The sequence below is a fragment of the Cynoglossus semilaevis genome, chromosome 17 (genome assembly GCF_000523025.1).
Source record: "Cynoglossus semilaevis isolate Cse_v1.0 chromosome 17, Cse_v1.0, whole genome shotgun sequence".
Taxonomy (NCBI): domain Eukaryota; kingdom Metazoa; phylum Chordata; class Actinopteri; order Pleuronectiformes; family Cynoglossidae; genus Cynoglossus; species Cynoglossus semilaevis.
Window position 1 is genome coordinate 3,155,186 of NC_024323.1, and position 5,681 is coordinate 3,160,866.

Below are 5,681 nucleotides of genomic sequence, written 5' to 3' on the forward strand. Positions count from 1 at the left end.
ATATATATACGTATTTATATAAAGATGTTTTAGCTACTTTTTTTAAAAAAAGCGTGTTGATTATGAATAGATAATGCGGCTCCTGACTTTTACCCTAGGTGTTGCTAAACTCAACCTATATCTGTGAAAATCCCTGCATATGTGAATATAACATTAGCCTTGACCGACGCTACAGACTGTGTAATGTAGATGTGTGTGTGCTATGCTAACTTAGCAATAAAACTGATAGAACAACCAAATGTCCGTCGTTTGGTTCATCATTTCAAACCCTCTCTGATGCAGTGTTTTTACTTACCAGGGAGTGACGCTGGGCAGATGGGTGCACTTTCACCAGTTTTTGCATATGAGTTTGGTGGAAAGTCCACCTTTTAAATATTCCTCTTTTATCTAGAAGCCACAGTCTTTTCTAGTTGCTTTACCTCCTGATTCGTCGCTACTTTCAGATGCGTGGTTGTAAGGCTGTTGATGAAACAGTGAGCAGGACACAGCTCTGTGGCAGAATCAATCACAGTTATTCTACCTCAAAACCAAGAGAGAGACTGAGCAGAGACAAAAGGAAGACACAGCGGAAACAGGAACAAAGCAAATGGCAGACATTAAAAAAACTCAAGAGGCTTTATTAATGACTAATTGGACAAACAGAGCGTCCAGTCTGCTGAAGTGTTTATACAGGAACCAGGTATTTACTTGATGATGGTGATGTGTAACAGCTGGTGACTTGACTTCTGCTTTTGATTCCAGCCCAGCAGACACACACACACACACACACACACACACACACACAGAGGAAGAGGCTGGCAGCTGGGGACTGGAGCGGAGGGACTGACTGGTGGCTGTGATTTCATTTCATTGCTATGAACTAAAGAATTTGTTTGGTGCTAAACACATTTGCTTAAAGTGCGTAATTATAGTTTAAAGTAATCACAGGAGGAGCAGCTGGTCCTGGGACGTTTAAACAACAGTTCAAACCTGACGTCTGAGACGTGAACATTTAATACATGTAAAGTAAATGATGATAAAACTATCACACACTGAGGTTTCATATAGAGAGTGTATTTAACTGGGGATAATGTACATATGATTATATATATAGTGTGTGTGTATATATATATACATAGATATCTATGTGTGGCGCTTTGGCCCAGAGGCAATGTCTCTGTCATTGGTGTGGAACCCCAGGGTTCACCTCCTGGGCAAGTTCGAATCCCGGTTAGGGTGGTTGGTACCTTCCAGTGGACTCTCCACCCACAGGAAGGTTTGGGGGGGTTGGTACGGTGCAATGTGATTTGGGTGGCAACTGCTCCCCCCGCGACCCGGTAACGGATAAGCGGATGAAAATGGATGGATGGATGGGTGGATATCTACTGTATGTATGAATATATTTGTATATACATATATATTAAATACAGACATACATATACACACACTCCTATTACTCTATATTTGATTTTATATATTATTTCACATCGAATTGTAGTTTTTGTCTCAAAAAGACAACAGGAAGTTCCCATAAAACCTAGATTTTTCTTGTTTTAATATACACTGTTTTAGACCCTGCAGCAGAGATGACCCCACTGTGACCTTTAGAAAACCTTATAGAAAATTAAATTTAAAAGCAATATATGGAGAGACAAACACACAGATATGTTGGGTCTGCGTGGTCAGGTCATGAAGTCAGTCATATATCACGGCCCATCAGTCAATCTCTGTGTACCAGACAGGTGGATTAATGCACCTGGACACTGGTCTTTTTCATGTGGTCTGTTGACAGATCACTCTCTCCAGTGGAAACAAAACTCAGCGCCAGTGTGAGTTATTGCTCCGCTACAGGAACACTCCAGGATGCCCAATTGATTAAATTAACTCTGCTCCAGCATCATGTTTGTGTCAGCGATAGTCTGGAGTCAGGAGGCATTTTGAGACGCGGAGGCACAGCACGGCCACGAAACACACACTTTTATATGATTGCTTTAATTACTGCTACTTCACTTCATGGTTACTGTCATGTTTTATTATCATTTCAATGAACACTGGCTCAGTGTCTTCATTGCGACTGCTTTTCTTTTGTGCTCCTTTACTGAATTAATTTGAATTGTGTCGACATTTTTCTATAATGTAGTTTTGATGGAAGCATTTACGCAGAAAAAACACAGCACATATTTCAGGAGGACCATGTTTTTTATATTTGTATATTTACAATTTAATTGAATTGAATTTAGTTTATATATAAATATATATATTATAATTTTGTATATATTTAAATATATAAATAATATAAATTAGATTAAAATAAAAATATAAATTATATTATCATCACTATTATTAGCAGTAGTAGCAGTAGTTGTTTTAGTAGTCGTAGTCGTTTCACTATAGTAGTCTCATGATCTTTTCTTTCTTTAATATTCTTATTAGTATTTCATTTATTCACCTCTGTGAACAACGTGTCCCTATGGTGACGGAGGTTTGTGTTCGTGTTTTGAAGTGCGACCCCTGTGTGTGTGTCAGTAAAGTACAGTATGTATCTCTTTTATCCAGTTCTTATCAGAAGAATGAAGTTCCGAGGTCTGCACTGAAGGTGACCGTGAGCTGGAAGAATTCCGGGCAGATAAAGCAGCCAGTACGGTCAGAGGTGCGGGCCGTGTTGTCTGCTTCTGGGACTCTTCCTCGTCCGCTCCTGTTCTGCAGGGCCATGAAGAGGTGACAGAGACGGGCATTTTTAAGTTCATTATCTTTCCGCAGCCAGAGCGCTGACAATAGCTGTCATGTAAGGTGAAAAAAACAAGAATACACACCAGCGGTCAGGCTTGTTAAAAGATGCCCTTTAGGCAAAATACACAAAATTCACGTTGATAACAATGACGCAAATAGATTTTCATCCTCCAGAATGTTCTCTTACTTCTTTGTTAAAATACTTGGATAGTAGTCATTCATGTGTTAATTATTTAAAAATGCAAAACATCTCATTAGAATTTAAAATCTCTCCACCAGGAGAAATGAACAGAACAGAACAGAGAAAGGCAGAAAATGTCAAAATTAAAACCACAAAAAGGTGAGAACATTTCTCTAGAACAACTTAAATAAGGCTCTTACACCATACGAAGGAACTTCTTTGGGAAGCTGAAGGTGCTGTGCTTTTAACAAATATTTCAGGACGACGCAGAAAACTAAAGCAGTTAAAAGTCAAGGTTCCCATGTGTGGACATCACTGATGAGACGCTGCATTAGCTCCTGTACAACCATCACCCCTGCCTTGCGTGCATAATCCTGGCACTCGGCTCTAACACCAAAGGGTCATGGGAAGGCATGTGGGCTCCTGGGTTAATTTTAGTTCTCATGTCATCGAGGCCATTGAGAGAAAACACAGATCAACCACCTCAGGCTTCCTGCTGGACCGTCAGGCCGCGTTGCCTCTGATCTGCCGACACCCAGCGTCGACTAAACCGCTGTATCGGTGAACATGTGCTTGGACACTTGCTGTTCTTTGGACAAAGTAGCTGGATGACCTATGAGATGTGCAGATGTCACCAACCACCCCACTAGTTAATGAATCAACCCATGAATAAACCACCCATCCATCAATTTTCTTCTCAGTCTTCTCAGCATATCTCACTGTGGCTGAAGCTGACGGCGGGGTACACACTGGACAACTGACCAGAAAGCCCAACAACCACTGGTACTTCCAAAGAAGTTTGGTTTAGTTCTAGTCCTGCGTTTAAGAACTTTTTAGAACTGAGTCTGAAAAAAAAAGTATTAAAAAAAATTGCATTGGCCCTTTATAAGTAATCTTGGATCCAAATTATTACCAATTGTGCATCAACAAATAAAATGAACTAAAAATAGGAACGCACCTTTAGTTGGTTTTCAACTAAACATTTGAAGCATAAAAAAACATCAATTAAAATAACTTTTCTTCTTTTTGCTTTGCATGATTGGTCTCATGTTTAACTGTGAACTGAACAGGTCCTGCTGGGTGACTGTGTCCTGCTGTGTCCTGCTGTGTCCTCACTGTCCTCACTGTGTCCTGCCCTCTGGTGCGGGCAGGACACAGTGAATGATTTTGGACTAAAACCCAAGTGAAAACATAAAATATGGCTGTAATATAATTCCTAATATTATGATAACACCTGAGAAAAAGATTTCATAATATCTCATATAGTAAAAATTACAGCTCCTTATCCCACTCATGTTACTCTGGTCCACTTCAGCAGCAGGTCTCACTCTGGCACATTAAAATGTCGACTGGAAATTTCCATTCAGTCAGAGTTAGGCCTGTAAAAAAAAAGGAGTGTGTCATCACCTCAGCAAACTTTACAACTGTGTTTTTCTTTTGTTTTTCATTTTTATCCCCTGTGCTGTGACAGCTCTGTTTCTGCCACAGATGTTATCAAGCTTGAAATTGAAACAGGACAAATCACAGCATCACAACCCAGAGTCGATGCTGTTTGACAATCCACAACAACCTGTTTACTTTCTGGAACCATACATCCAAGCAGAGAATGTTATTCCAAATCTTATCATGTCTGCAAATTGATACAATACTCCAGACGTGTGATGGCAGCCACGGGGGGAGTGGGGGTGGGCCGGGGTGGTGGCTATTTTTATACACTTGTGATGTGTGAGACTTGTGATGTGGACTGAAGCAGAGTAGACTGGGAAGGGTCTGCACTCTGTCAGTGTCAGACCCCCATTAAGTCATTCACAATGAGGCCATTATAACTTCAGGCGTTGATTTCAAAATAAAACACCTTTTGTCATCAGGTATTTATGATTTTAGTTTGGTTCTGAAATTTAAAATGATCATTTCAAATTTGGCATTATCTGCTATATATCATTTTAAAGCATATATTTGCTACAAGGCAACCGAAATAACTGCTCCAGCTATGAATATTATTATTTCATATATTCATACATTAAATCAGTGGATCATAGAGAGGGCTGTTGGGATTTGTTTGGAGTTATTTTATTTTTCATTTTCTTGTGAAATTCTCCGGATGCTATACGTTACAAAACAAAAACTTGTATTTTGTAGGAGTAATTAGCGCTCACTTCCTTGTGTCGCTGTGTTCACTGGTGTTGACTTTCCTCCGCTGACAGCCGCCGTGTGAGACCTGGGGGGCGGTGACAGGGGAGTGGATGCAGGACCAGAGTCTGATCCAAGACTCCTGTTCAACGCACTTATCTCGCTCCGTTTAAACTTGCGATTATAAAATGAACTCAGACTGAGTGGATTCAGAAATTTTATTTTCCTCACAACTTCTGTAACCGCAGCAGGGTCGCGTCACTGCGAGCACAGGAGCCGAAATCATCGTGGAAGAAACAGCTTTTGGTTTTTATCCCCTTTTGAAGATGAAATGATGTTGCGTTTTTCTTTCACAGCATCCTCATCTACTTTTTCCACACTGAGCATCATCCCGCATCTTCAATTACCCTGGTAACCGGAGCTGTTCTTCATCACTGTTCCACAGCGACTCCGGCTGACAGAAAGAAACCAACCAAACGCTCATCCAGCGGGTAGAGAAGACAATTTCTGGTGTTTAAACAGCCTTTCCTCCCCAACCCCGCCTCCACTAAACTCTGTGAGGTTGATGTGTCGGAGAAGTCCCTTCTCTCGGCAGCAGCAGCAGCAGCAGCAGCGGCGGGGGGGGGCGGCGGGGGGGGGGGGGGGGGGGGGCCGGGGGCCG

General features: G+C 41.2%; 1 protein-coding gene across 4 annotated transcripts in view; it reads left to right on the forward strand.

Annotated features, from left to right (window-relative positions):
- Positions 1–4,947: 4,947 nt before the first annotated feature.
- kcnh6a (potassium voltage-gated channel, subfamily H (eag-related), member 6a) overlaps positions 4,948–5,681 on the forward strand; it is a 22,213-nt gene continuing 21,479 nt past the window's right edge. Inside the window, exon 1 of one of the 4 annotated variants that reach the window (XR_003052464.1) lies at positions 4,948–5,630. The gene's annotated coding sequence lies outside the window, so the exon portion shown is untranslated. Of the gene's footprint in view, positions 5,634–5,681 lie in introns of all 4 variants that reach the window. The other 3 variants (XM_017040825.2, XM_025064648.1, XM_017040824.2) reach the window with 3 other exon arrangements.